Raw genomic sequence first — 15175 nt, forward strand, 5'->3', positions numbered from 1 at the left:
CAGGCAGAGGGAGAAGCAGGCTCCATGCACCGGGAGCCCGACGTGGGATTCGATCCCGGGTCTCCAGGATCGCGCCCTGGGCCAAAGGCAGGCGCCAAACCGCTGCGCCACCCAGGGATCCCCTTGCTTTTGTTTCTTTTGCCTTCATGGATGTATCTTGCAAGAAGTTATTGTGGCTGAGTTCAAAAAGGGTGTTGCCTGTGTTCTCCTCTAGGATTTTGATGGAATCTTGTCTCATATTTAGATCTTTCATCCATTTTGAGTTTATCTTTGTGTCTGGTGCAAGAGAGTGGTCTAGTTTCATTCTTCTGCATGTGGATGTCCAATTTTCCCAGCACCATTTATTGAAGAGACTGTCTTTCTTCCAGTGGATAGTCTTTCCTCCTTTATCAAATATTAGTTGACCATAGAGTTCAGGGTTCACTTCTGAGTTTTCTATTCTGTTCCATTGACCTATGTGTCTGTTTTTGTGCCAGTACCACACTGTCTTGATGACCACAGCTTTGTAGTACAACTTGAAATCTGGCATTTGATGCCCCCAGATATGGTTTTCCTTTTTAAAATTCCCCTGGCTATTCGGGGTCTTTTCTGATTCCACACAAATCTTACAATAATTTGTTCTAACTCTCTGAAGAAAGTCCATGGTATTTTGATAGGGATTGCATTAAACATGTAAATTGCCCTGAGTAACATTGACATTTTCACAATATTAATTCTTCCAATCCACGAACATGGAATATTTTTCCATTTCTTTGTGTCTTCCTCAATTTCTTTCAGAAGTGTTCTGCAGTTTTTAGGGTATAGATCCTTTACCTCTTTGGTTAGGTTTATTCCTAGGTATCTTATGCTTTGGGTGCAATTGTAAATGGGATTGACTCCTTAGTTTCTCTTTCTTCAGTCTCATTGTTAGTGTATAGAAATGCCACTGACTTCTGGGCATTGATTTTGTATCCTGCCACGCAACCAAATTGCTGTATGAGTTCTAGCAATCTTGGGGTGGAGACTTTTGGGTTTTCTATGTAGAGTATCACGTCATTGGCGAAGAGGGAGAGTTTGACTTCTTCCTTGCCAATTTGAATGCCTTTTATTTCTTTTTGTTGTCTGACTGCTGAGGCTAGGACTTCCAGTACTATGTTGAATAGCAGTGGTGAGAGTGGGCATCCCTGTCTTGTTCCTGATCTTAGGGGAAAGGCTCCCAGTGCTTCCCCATTGAGAATGATATTTGCTGTGGGCTTTTCATAGATGGCTTTTAAGATGTCGAGGAATGTTCCCTCTATCCCTACACTCTGAAGAGTTTTGATCAGGAATGGATGCTGTATTTTGTCAAATGCTTTCTCTGCATCTAATGAGAGGATCATATGGTTCTTGGTTTTTCTCTTGCTGATATGATGGATCACATTGATTGTTTTACGAGTGTTGAACCAGCCTCGTGTACCGGGGATAAATCCTACTTGGTCTTGGTGAATAATTTTCTTAATGTACTGTTGGATCCAATTGGCCAGTATCTTGTTGAGAATTTTTGCATCCATGTTCATCAGGGATATTGGTCTGTAATTCTCCTTTTTGGTGGGGTCTTTGTCTGGTTTTGGAATTAAGGTGATGCTGGCCTCATAGAATGAATTTGGAAGTCCTCCATCTCTTTCTATCTTTCCAAACAGCTTTAGTAGAATAGGTATGGTTTCTTCTTTAAATGTTTGATAAAATTCCCCTGGGAAGCCATCTGGCTCTGGACTCTTGTGTCTTGGGAGGTTTTTGATGACTGCTTCAATTTCCTCCCTGGTTATTGGCCTGTTCAGGTTTTCTACTTCTTCCTGTTCCAGTTTTGATAGTTTGTGGCTTTCCAGGAATGCGTCCATTTCTTCTAGATTGCCTAATTTATTGACGTATAGCTGTTCATAATAGGTTTTTAAAATCGTTTGTATTTCCTTGGTGTTAGTAGTGATCTCTCGTTTCTCATTCATGATTTTATTAATTTGAGTCTTCTCTCTCTTCTTTCTAAGGTTGGCTAATGGTTTATCTATCTTATTAATTCTTTCAAAGAACCAACTCCTAGTTCTGTTGATCTGTTCCATAGTTCTTCTGGTCTCGATTTCGTTGAGTTCTGCTCGAATCTTTATTAACTCTCTTCTTCTGCTGGGTGTAGGACCTATTTGCTGTTTTTTCTCTAGCTTCTTTATGTGTAAGGTTAGATTTTGTATTTGAGTTCTTCCCAGTTTTTGGATGGATGCTTGTACTGCGATGTATTTCCCCCTTAGGACTGCTTTTGCTGCATCCCAAAGATTTTGAACGGTTGTATCTTCATTCTCATTAGTTTCCATGAATCTTTTTAATTCTTCCTTAATTTCCTGGTTGACTCTTTCATCTTTTAGCAGGATGGTCCTTAACCTCCACGTGTTTGAGGTCCTTCCAAACTTTTTGTTGTGATTTAGTTCTAGTTTCAAAGCATTATGGTCTGAGAATATGCAGGGGACAATCCCAATCTTTTGGTATCGGTTCAGATCCAATTTGTGACCCAGTATGTGGTCTGTTCTGGAGAAAGTTCCATGTACACTTGAGAAGAATGTGTATTCAGTTGAGTTTGGATGTAAAGTTCTGTAGATAACTGTGAAATCCATCTGGTCCAGTGTATCATTTAAAGCTCTCGTTTCTTTGGAGATGTTGTGCTTAGAAGACCTATGGAGTGTAGAAAGCAGTAGATTGAAGTCACCAAGTATAAGTGTAATATTATCTAATTATGTCTTAACTTCATTATTAATTGAGTGATATATTTGGCAGCTCCCACATTCAGGGCATATATATTGAGGATTGTTAAGTCCTCTTGTTGGATAGATCCTTTAAGTATGATATAGTGTCTCTCTTCATCTCTCACTACAGTCTTCAGGGTAAATTTTAGTTTATCTGATATAAGGATGGCTACCCCTGCTTTCTTTTGAGGACCATTTGAATGGTAAATGGTTCTCCAACCTTTTATTTTCAGGTTGTAGGTGTCCTTCTGTCTAAAATGAGTCTCTTGTAGACAGCAAATAGATGGGTCCTGCTTTTTTATCCAATCTGAAACCCTGCACCTTTTGATGGGGTCATTAAGCCCATTCACGTTCAGAGTTACTATTGAAAGGTATGAGTTTAGTGTCATCATGATATCTATTCAGTCCTTGTTTTTGTGGATTGTTCCACTGAACTTCTTCTTAAAGGGGAATTTTAAGAGTCCCCCTTAAAATTTCTTGCAGAGCTGGTTTGGAGGTCACATATTCTTTCAGTTCCTGCCTGTCTTGGAAGCTCTTTATCTCTCCTTCCATTTTGAATGAGAGTCTTGCTGGATAATGTATGCTTGGTTGCATGTTCTTCTCATTTAGGACCCTGAATATATCCTGCCAGCCCTTTCTGGCCTGCCAGGTCTCTGTGGAGAGGTCTGCTGTTACCCTAATACTCCTCCCCAGAAAAGTCAGGGATTTCTTGTCTCTTGCTGCTTTAAGGATCTTCTCTTTATCTCTGGAATTTGCAAGCTTAACTATTAAATGTGGAGGTGTTGAACGGTTTTTATTGATTTTAGGGGGGTGGGGGTCTCTCTATTTCCCCGATCTGAATGCCTGTTTCCCTTCCCAGATTAGGAAAGTTTTCAGCTAGGATTTGTTCAAATACATATTCTGGACCTGTGGCCCTTTTGGCGCCCTCGGGAACACCAATTAAACGTAGGTTTTTCTTCCTCAGGCCGTCGTTTATTTCCCTTAATCTGTCTTCATGGTCTTTTAATTGTTTGTCTCTTTTTTCCTCAGTTTCCCTCTTTGCCATCAACTTGTCTTCTAGGTCACTCACTCGTTCTTCCACGTCGTTAACCCTCGTCGTTAGGACTTCTAGTTTGGATTGCATCTCATTCAATTGATTTTTAATTTCTGCCTGATTGGATCTAAATTCTGCAGTCATGAAGTCTCTTGAGTCCTTTATGCTTTTTTCTAGAGCCGCCAGTAGCTGTATAATAGTGCTTCTGAATTGGCTTTCTGACATTGAATTGTAATCCAGATTTTGTAACTCTGTGGGAGAGAGGATTGTTTCTGATTCTTTCTTTTGAGGTGAGGTTTTCCTTCTAGTCATTTTGCTCAGTGCAGAGTGGCCAAAAGCAAATTGTATTGGGAAAAGGAGAAAAAGAGAGGAGAGAAAGAAGGAAAGAAAAGAGAAAAAGAAAAAAGAAAAAAAGGAAGAAAAAAGAGAAGAAAAAGAGACAGAAAAAGAAAGAAAGGAAAAAAAAGGGGTGAGGGAAGCAAACAAATCAAAAAGCAAGCAAACAAACAAACAAACGAAAACAAACAAACAAAAAAAACCACGGGGGAGTATCCTCTGATTCTGTATACTTTAAGTCCCTTGACTTCCCCAGGAACTTGTCCTCTAGTTGGTCTTTGGGGGAGGGGCCTGTTGTGCTGATTCTCAGGTGTTAGCACTTAGGGGAGCTGCTCTGTCCCCTGCCTGGTGCAGGGCTCAGTGGGGGTTGTTTACCCCGTGAGGCCCCAGGAGGAACAACCGCAGTGGCGGGGCCAGCTCTGCAGCCCTGGAGTCAGCCCCCGCAGTAGCCCCGGAGCTCTCCGTCTGCAGGGCCTGGAGGCTCCGGGCGGGGCCGCTGATCTGCTCTGCTCGGGGCAGGAGCGTCCTCGCTGTCCTGGGCCCTCCCGGCCTCTGCCTGTCCCGGGGGAGGCCGGATCCTGGGCTGTGTCCCGGCGCCCTGTGCTCCCGGGCCTGCGCTGTTGGATTCGCGCTCCCGCCCCGCAGCCCCCTCCGCGGAGCCGCCCCCGAGCCCCCCGAGCTGCTCCCGCCCCGCAGCCCCCTCCGCGGAGCCGCCCCCGAGCTCCCCCGAGCTGCTCCCGCCCCGCAGCCCCCTCCGCGGAGCCGCCCCCGAGCCCCCCCCGAGCTGCTCCCCCCCGCAGCCCCCTCCGCGGAGCCGCCCCCGAGCCCCCCGAGCTGCTCCCCCCCGCAGCCCCCTCCGCGGAGCCGCCCCCGAGCCCCCCGAGCTGCTCCGGGTCCCGCCGTGCGCTGCAGCCCTTAGGGAGCTCGGCGCACTCTCCCGGGGCGCAGGTGTCTGTTAGTGTCCCCGGGAGCCCGAGGGCATCCCCGCCCTCCTGGGTCCTGCTCCACCTCCCCGCGAGCCCCTTTCCGCCCGGGAAGGTTGGTGCAGCTCCTGCTCCTCCAGGACGGGGCTCTCCTGTCCTGGGGACACTCGCCCCGGCCTCAGCCTGGCTCCTCGCGGGGCCCCTCCCCCTTGGAGGCCTTTTGTGTCTTTATTTCTTTTTCCCCGTCTTCCTACCTGGATAGAAGCGCGAACTCTTCTCACTGTAGCCTTCCAGCTGTTCTCTCTTTAAATCTCAGGCCGAATTCGTAGATTTTCAGGATGATTTGAAGGTTGTCTAGGTAATTTGTTGGGGACAGGTGACTTGGGGACCCTCCTCTCCCGCCATCTCGCCCCTCCTCCAATGCAAGCTCTTTAAGAACAGATCTCAGTGCCCGAAACTGGACATCAGCTTCATTGCTTTTCAAACCCACATGTCTTTCTGGTGCAGGTCCCAAAGACTGGGGTGCCTGATGTGGGGCATGAACCCCACACTCCTCAGTGAGAAGCTCTGGGTTTGTGTGATCCCTCCTTAATTGTGATGAGAAGTAGGATATTTGGTCAGACTGCATCTTTGCTTCTCCCACCTGTCTCAATGTGGCCCTTTTATTGTTCATTGTGAAGGAGCTTTCGGCTACTTTTCAGGTGTTTTTCAGAGGGAATTGTTCCATAGGTAGCTATAAATTTGGTATGTCTGTGGGAGGAGATATTTTAGTGTCTTCCTATGCTACCATCTTGGACTGCCTTCCCTCAAAGGAACACAAATTTTGAATTTCTTAAATGTTAATAGGATACATAATGAAAATGAATATTATCAAAATAAAATTTTTAGACAATAAAGTTCCTTTGCTTTCCAAGTATATTTAGATTCCGTGTTGTCTGTAGATATTACAGAGATTGAGAATTGTCCCAGTGTCCACTCTTCTCTTCTTTGTGTTAGTAACAGAAATCTTTGGTTTTCAGTTGGGTACATAGCTGCTCAGAAGACTCCATTTCCTTCTCAGCCTCCTTGCAGCTAGGCATGCACATGTGGCTAGGTTCTGGCCAATGGGAAGTGAACAGCAGTGGGATACTCTGCCCCTTTCCTTTCTATTCTTCCCACCGGCTGGAAACTGGCAACTATTGAAATAGCCTCCTTGTAACAAAAGGTGCCCTCATCTTGGTTGTTTCATGAGAAGAAAATAAAGTTCAATCCTATTTAATCCATTATATTTGGGGGTCTCCTTATTATAGCAGCTTAATCCATATTCTCACTAACCCATGTATATATACATTTAGAGACCATGTGAAAATAATTTTAACCACATAATATTTTAGATTTCTAACCATAAACATTGAGTCACCTTTTCTTTCCTAATAACTGAAAAAGTGTTTTACAATTATGTTCTCATAATATTTTTATGTGTACTTCATAGGCTTTTTTTTAAAGATTTTATTTATTTATTCATGAGAGACACACACACAGAGAGAGAGAGAGAGAGAGGCAGAGACACAGGCAGAGGGAGAAGCAGGCTCCATGCACGGAGCCTGATGTGGGACTTGATCCTGGGTCTTCAGGATACCCTCTGGGCTGAAGGCGGTGCTAAATCACTGAGCCACTTGGGCTGCCCCCTCATAGGCTTTAGTATCATTTAAGTGAAATTAATTTTTAGACTCAAATTATTAGTGTGCTACAGAAAAAAATACACTATGGAGTCTGTCAAAATAAATGAAATACTTAGCCTTTGCCAATATGGAAATGAAGAAAATGCCTCTGCATATAAACTATTCCTTGCAAATAAATGATGGTTGTACCAATATTTCATGAAACTGCTAGACACCATTTGGTCTACAACAAGGACTAAAATTATTGGTCAAACTTTCATTTTGAGATGTTGATTATTCAAGTACAATTTACAAACCTGGTCATTATGGATGAATGTATTGAAAATGAAGGAAGTATGTAGACCTGCTTCTATTCTACTGTAAACTTGTAAACTGTCTGATAGTAATGGTGCTCAGCCCTGGCTGTGTATTACTTGAGGAGTTGTTTTTTTTTTGTTTGTTTGTTTGTTTGTTTGTTTTTTTAAGTCTTTGCCCAGGTTCTATCCCAGTCTATTAAGTCTATTCTGACATAATTGGTCTAGGTTTGGCCTTTGGAACTGTTAGTTTCTTAAACTCCAAAAGAATTCTAAAATGTAGCCAACATTGAGAACTCCTACAATAATATAATAGTTAATTCTGGAAACTTTAGGCCATTCTTGGGGTCCAGTTGTAGGTCTAATTTTGGAAACAAAACACTAACCAAATTTCAACCCTATTTTATATAATGAGTTGAATTCTTACATCAGGATTCTCTGCTTCCTCTGTCAACACATAAGTAGGCACAACATTTGAGTAACTGGAACATATAATTATCATCAACTCCCAGATGGTAACTAGTTAAGATGAGTTATCCTAAAAAATATATGGATATTTTTGCTTTTTGGGCAACTGCTTATCCCAAGGTCAGTCAGAATACAGCATCTCTTGAGTTTTACTCTCATTCGCTTTCTATCAGCATGTGTCTTGTCATTAAAATAAATCTTGCTTAAGCTCATGAATGGTTTCCGTCTGTGCTTGCATGGCAATTTAACAGATATAACAGATGGAAGAAATTATAGCAGGAGAAATATCTACAGCCTGTAGATCTCATGGTGAGACACACAAAACAGAAATCCTGGCTTTCCCTTTTTGGCACAGATTATAACTATCATTTTAAGCAACTGAATATAAACGTAGTGTTTGGTCAAAGACTTTACTTTGTAACTCATATGAAAGAGACCATTACCCTTCTTTTCTGTAACACAAGCCATCCTCTATAAATGGTAGGTGTAGCAGATTGTCTGGAAGTCCCCTCTGGGGAAGAAGGGAATAGCAGCAGGGAGGGTGCAGGAAGTCTGACTGGGATATTGTTGAGTCAGATCCATGTCCACCTCAAACAGAACTTCAAAGCTCACTCATCTCCTCCCTGGGATGGTTGTTTCCCTATCCCATCCTGCCCCTCTCCAAGTTGATACTAAACTAGGGTAATAAATATGGAGTTCACATAAGTAGATAAAGGATAAACTTTGCTATGCTTTAAAACAGTGACAATATTAGTAAAAGAAAGTTTTGTTTGCCCTTTAGATGTTCCACTCTGAGGATGAACCTCAAAGTATTATCTGTATCCTGCCCTACACAAGACTCAAAGAATCTGAATTATTCTCTCCACTTATCTTAGCTCCAGCTTCACTAAAGGGAAAGCTTGAAGGAATTAAATGACTCCATGGGGGGGGGGAAAAAAAAAACAACCTAAAGTAATGGAGAGGAAGGATAAATGGAGAGAAGAGGAGAAAGAGGAAGACAGAGAAGGGAGACCAGAGAGAAAGGATCCCCTTATGACCATGAGAATTGGATTCCATATCTGTTGATAATTGTCCTGAGGAGCAAAGTAAAGAACTGTTTTCACTGTCTCCTAGAAATTACATGTGTACTTGAAGGGGCAATGTTAAGATTTTCTTTCTGGTAGTAGATTGTACCTTCCTGACTTTTCAAATATTAAAGAGAGGATTAAGGGGACTGCAGCAATTCTGAGGGATTATGGCAAACTGAAGTCCAATCCATTAGGGTTACAGGGCAAGGAAAGGTTCTATTCAAGAAAGTGGGACAGAACACTTCACACCGTGGCCAAAACTAGATTCATGTAGTTCAGAATCTGATACAGAAGAGCAGTACCACAGAGAAAATGCAAATGTTCACTAGCCTCAGAAGCTCACCCTAACATGACTTAGCATGATGAGTTCCAGAGTTCCATCAGTGGTTACATAGCCTGACCTCCTGGTCACCACACTGTAAGAATGAATATTTTTCCATAGTTACAGTGACTTATAATTTTCTCACCTTACATATTTTTAATATTTTACAGTTTTCAAGTTATCATAAATTACCTAAATTGCCTATACATCTTCATTTCTTCTTTTTGCCTTTTATTAATGGAAATGAAACACTGAACAAGTTTATGAATATATTATTTTGTTACTTATCAACCTTAGATTACCCACTTTCAATTTACTACAGAAAAGACCAATCCTTACCAGAGTAGCAGTGAAAAATCTTTCTTTTTGACTAGATGTCTTTTAATTTAACTACATATATCTTTCCACTCAGTCTGAATGGAGAATCACATGTGTCTTTTTAACCTCCCTCTATTGCAATACACACATAACTAGGCTATAAGTTGCTTGATTTAATGTTTGTAATTTAGTGGCACCAACTAGAGTAAAAATGTAAATTATTCAACAAGAACCTTAATTCCTAAATTGCAGCCTTTCCAGAGTTCAGATCTGAGAGCCATAATTGAACAATAGCATTATGACCTAGAAGATATGTATTATCATTAAGCACAATTAGAATTTGTATTTACATTTTTAAAAAAACAAAACAGGATTCTGTAAGATAGTTTCAAACCCTGGAGTTCAAGAATATTTGAATAGATAACCCAGGTCTGTAATTTCTCTAACTCCCAGCAGGTGGCAATGTCGCTTGTTGTTGTGGTCACCGTGTGGCTGGAATGGTGGAGTTCAGAACCTAGGACAACCTCAGACAGAAACGTGTGCAGCCCTTGCATTACAGAGATGCAGTCCCTTGTTTGCCACTAATAATTTTTCAAACTATTTCTTATACTGCAGTTTGTTACTGAAAAATGTAACTCCTCCCCTCCCCTGTACCTCTCCCCTACAACTATACAGTAGTTCCCTTTGTCTGTCAGTGAGATGTGAGATGGATAAGAACAGGAAAAGACAGGACACAGGGAGAATAGCTAGGGGACTCCCACAGTTTTAGTTAGGACTATTTAAATTATTCAAGAAATTTTTAAAGGAATTCACTATAAGAAAGTCAAAGGACCGGAATGCAGCAGGCCTAAGGAACTATGTAAACTAGGAAGGTGGCCACTATCAGACTTTTGCCTCTGACTTTTGTCTCAGCTTCTGTCTGTGTATTTGACTCTCTGTCTCCCTCTTGAAGACAGGGGCTCTCTCTTTTGTATATGTGGGAGAAACATAGCCGGGCCCTACATTTTATGCCACCACAGAAACTGACTTTTTGTCAGCCATAGAGAAAGATTTATTGGCCTAGTCTAGATCTAGCACCTGTACCCAGTGGGATAGGATCAAATTGTATAAAATAGACATGACTTAATCATGTAAATAAGAGAAGCAGGTCAGTTTCTGGAAAATGGGGTTGGGCTGCACAGATCCCACAGGGTGGGTAGTACATGGTGCGTCCTAGGCATAAAGTAATAGTAGAATATAACCATGGTAATGTTGAGGAAACAACAAAAAGGGATATAGATAAGAAATAATCTGTAGGAGATGGAAAATGATTGATAGAAGGTAAAAGGAAGCATCAAAAAAAATCTCCAAGTCCAATAAATCCACACAAGAAGATAAAGACGTGGGAGGTATGGGGGAAGATGGTGATCATGATAGTGACTTGACACAGACCATTTGAACTGACTTGGAAAGTCCACTAGGATCACTGTGGAAGATTTGAAAATGGTCAAGAAGAGATTTAATTTAGTTTTACTCAGATTAATAACTTGAGAAATTGCTTTAAATTCTGAAACCTATTTTTCTTAAAGTCATATATGAACTGGCTTCATCTATCAGAAGCATCATAGTGAATCATATAATCTTAAAAAGAACCTAAGAGTGGCAATTTTCTTTCCAGGAGCATTAGTTCTATTTCTAATAGGCAATTTTTCCCAAACTCAATGTCACAAAACATAAAATAAATCATAAAGATAATTATCACTCAGAAGGGAGACAAAAAAAAAAAAGAAAGGAGATAAATGGGGTCCCTTTAAATATCGAAAATATAATGAAGTCAGGATTTCAGTCCAATATTATGTCCTTTTACTTGCATAAATACAGACAGCCTAGAGGACTAAGTCAAAGAGTTCTTTATTCAGGTCTAATTTGGCTCCACTGAACTCTGAACCCTTTATTTATTTTAGAAACATTGCCTTGATGGATGGATAAAGAAGTTGTGGTAATATACACAATGGATTATTATTCAGCCATAAAAAAGCAAGGAAATCCTACCATCTGCAACAATATGAATGGACCTTGAAGAAACTACATTAAGTGAAATAAGTTGGAGAAAGACAAATGCTGCATGATCTTGCTTATATCTGGAACCCAAAAAACTATCATGCTTTATACCTTAAACTTATACAGTGATATATATGTAAATTATTTCTCAATAAAACTGGAATAAAAGGAAATAAAGAAAAAACAAGAAACATTACCAGTATTACTCAGACTGAGCAATAAAAGAAAGGAATCATAACTATATGCAATGTGTAGCTATAGTAAATGCCCCATATATTCTATTAAAGTTGCACTAAAAGATCTTGTGGTTTAGCAGAGCAAAGGCAGATTTTACAGTCTGTAAAATCACATAGTGTCTTCATTGTGGAATCTTGCCTGATATATGGCAAGCATTACTTATGCAGCTCTTCCTTCAAAAAGCATTAAATATCTAGCAAATTGGGGAGGTTTGATCCTATCATGCTTACATTTCTTTCATTCAAAACCGTCCTATTTTTCTCCTTTACTCTGCTGCTATGGGTTATTTTATATCCTATATTGGTTCCCATACAGGTGAGATTTCTGATTTATACCACTTAATTTTCCTTTGAACTGCTCTTTCATTTTCCATCCTGTCCTTGACCATCCTAAACAATGTATTTATTTTGTTATCACTACGGAAAATACTTGGGAACATGGGATAATTTTTTATTATTTGAAACTTCAGAAGCAGAAATTGCTTTAGACTTCAGAAGCAGAAATTTAAAACCTCTGAGTGTTAACTATTGCTGGTTAACAAATCACCCCAAATGTAGAGGCTTGCCACAAAAATAGTTATTATCTCACAGTTTCTGTGGGTCAGGAACCTGGGCTTGGCTTAGCTGAGTTGTCTACTTTAGGGGCTCTTGCAGGCCATGATACAAATCTGAGCTGGGGAGAGAGCTCTGCTTCCAAGTTCACTCATGTGCTTATGGGTAAGATTCAGTCCCTCACTGTTGCTCTGAAGTTTCTAGAATTCTTAGTTCCTTGCTGGCTGTTGGCTGGAGGCAACTTTCAGTCCTTATTCTTTCCTTACCTGTCCTTGTACATCCTCTTCTCTCAATTTGCTGCTATTGCCAAATTTGTTGTGTATTTCTCAGTTTTGTGCCTTTCCATAATATGTTTGAAGCACTGTAGTCTCACTTTGTGTTTTTCCATGGGCTATTTTCTATTACTCAGTACTCCTTCTTTTCCACTCAGCAAACTCTCAACTATCTTTCAAAATTCATCATAGTCATCATCTTTTTCTATGACCAGTTTTCCCTGAATTTCTTTTGCAAAAAAAGTGTTTTTGTTGACTTGTATAGTATCAGACTATATTGGAAGAACTGTTTATACATATGTCTGTATATCTAGGCTTTCTGGGCACTAATTATGTCTCCTCATCATGATATTCCCACTACCCAAAACAGTGCTTAACTTATAATAATTAATTAATGTCAGAGGAAAGAAAGAAGGAAGGAAATACTACATCTCCTGGAAACCTATTGTGTCAGTTCAGCCTCTACTCAAAAAGCTACTTAAAAGAGTATAAATTGGAAATAAAGGAAAAGAGCAATAGAATATGTGTAGCAATTCTCTCATTACAAGATTTCTTGTGTTAAATTTGGCTCTTCCTTGTAAATCCTCAGTTTATCTATTATAAAGGCAGGATCGTCAACTGGTCAGTCACATGCTTTGGCTGGGCTTATGAACATTCACGAATGTTGAAAAACCTATTTGCCACCATTTAATTGATGATAAAAGCACATGGGTTTAGTTCAGCAACACCAAACATCTACCCTCGGGCAGCCCCGGTGGCGCAGCGGTTTAGTGCCGCCTGCAGTCCGGGGCATGATCCTCGAGACCCGGGATCGAGTCCCACATCAGGCTCTCTGTATGATGCCTGCTTCTCCCTCTGCCTGTGTCTCTGTCTCTATGAATAAATGAATAAAATCTAAAAAAAACAAATGTGTACCCTCTATGTTGTTAGATTAGATCCTAAAAATATCAACTTGAATTTTTTGCTAATTCTTAAGGGTGTATATGTATTACATTAGCTTTTTCTATGTGTTCTTATTTTGCTCTCCTACTAATAAACAAGACCACACATATCTTATGAACATTGACTGTATCATTTGACCTTCGAAGAATAACTTTTACTGAATATATATGGAAATTTACATGAAATAATTACATGAAATGACACTAACTCTTATATTTATTGTAATGAATGTTGTGAAAGATACAATTTTCTAGTCTCCCTTACGTTGATACACAGAGAAAATGCTCTTGGTTTTCATTATCAGAAAGTGCTGTCTCTCCTGGGCAACTGATTTATTTTTAACTCATCCACTCTGTGAATCCCATAACCAGTAATGTTTCTCTCCCTTTTCTGCTACTAGAACGTCTAGAGAAATACTTAGGGCCCAATGTTAATAAGTGCATAGTAATTTAGGACTTAGATTTTTTTAAACATTTATTTATTTTTGAGAGAGAGAAAGAGTGAATGAGTGCATTTGTGCATGCAGTGGTGGGGAGGGGCAATGGGAGATGGAGAGGAAAGAGAGAATCTCAAGCAGACTTCCTGCTGAGTGTGGAGCCAGACATGGGGCTTGATCCCAAGACCATGAGATCACAACCTGAGCCAAAATCAAGAGATGGCCACTTAACTGACTAAGCTACCCAGGCACGTCATGACACAGATTTGTTAATGCATGAAACTTTTACTTGGCTTTATTTTATTTTCCTACCCTTATTTCCCCTTTACTCAGATTCTCTCATCTAGTTAGTTTTTCCCCATTTGTGTATTTTTGTAAACTGTCTCAAACTCTTTTATAAAGACAGAGCTAAACCAAATTAAATAATAATATAATTATCTTACTGGGCATTTATGGTTCTTTTAGGGGGAAAATAATCCCCTACTTCAAAGTGAGTATAGACTTTACCAGCAGCCAGCCAACCGCAAAGCACATGAGGTTATCTAGAATGCCAAGGACCCAACATTTTCCCAATTAGTTTTTGCCAGAATTTTGATATTTTACATCCAAAAAGAATGGTCATAAAATGACTTGGAAAAACATGTAAAAGAACAACCATCTTCTTTACAAAAAAAAAGCATCCAAGGGGGAGGGGCCCTGCGAGGAGCCAGGCTAAGGTGGGGGTGGGGGCGGGGAGAGCCTCCAGGACAGGAAAGCCCAGCCCTGGAAAAGCGGGAGCTTTACCAATCTTCCTGGACGGAAAGGCAGTCGCAGGGAACTCGGGCAGGATCCCAGGAGGGGCGGTGGAGCCACCAGGTCCCCGGGGTCACTAACAGAGGAGTTGTGCCCCAGGGGAGAGCGCCCCACACACCGCGGGCCGAGCTCCCTAAAGAGCTGGAGCAGCTCAGGCGGTGGCTCCACGGAGGGGGCTGCACGGCCCCGAAGCACGGTTCCAGCGGTGCAGGCCCTGGAGTCCAAGATCCCGCACTCCCCGCAGGACAGGCAGAGGCTGGGAGGACACAGGGCAGCGAGGACGCTCCTGCCGCAGGGCGCCCCAAGCTGTGCAGGTCAGCGCCCCCGCCCCCGGGGCATCCAGGCCCCTGCGGACTGGGAGCTGCGGTAGTTACTGCGGGAGCTGACTCCAGGGCTGGAGACCTGCACCCGCCAGTGGTGGTGTTCCTCCTGTTGTCACCCTGTGCCTGGGACTGAGCGGGCCGCCAAGGAACAGGGGCCTCACAGGATAAACAGCTCTCACTGAGCCGTGCACCTGGCAGGGGGCTGGGCAGCTCCCCCAGGTGCACACACCTGAGAATCAGCACAGCAGGCCCCTCCCCCAGAAGACCAGCTAGAAGGACAGGGGAAAAACAAGTTATTGACCAAGCAGCACTGGAAAGCACCGGGGGAGTCGAGGGACTTACAGTATATAGAATCAGAGGATACTCCCCTTTGTTTTTTGTTTTCTGTTTACTCCCCCCACACACACCTTTTTTTCC

This window comes from Canis aureus, chromosome 33, assembly GCF_053574225.1.
Source record: "Canis aureus isolate CA01 chromosome 33, VMU_Caureus_v.1.0, whole genome shotgun sequence".
NCBI classification, from domain to species: domain Eukaryota; kingdom Metazoa; phylum Chordata; class Mammalia; order Carnivora; family Canidae; genus Canis; species Canis aureus.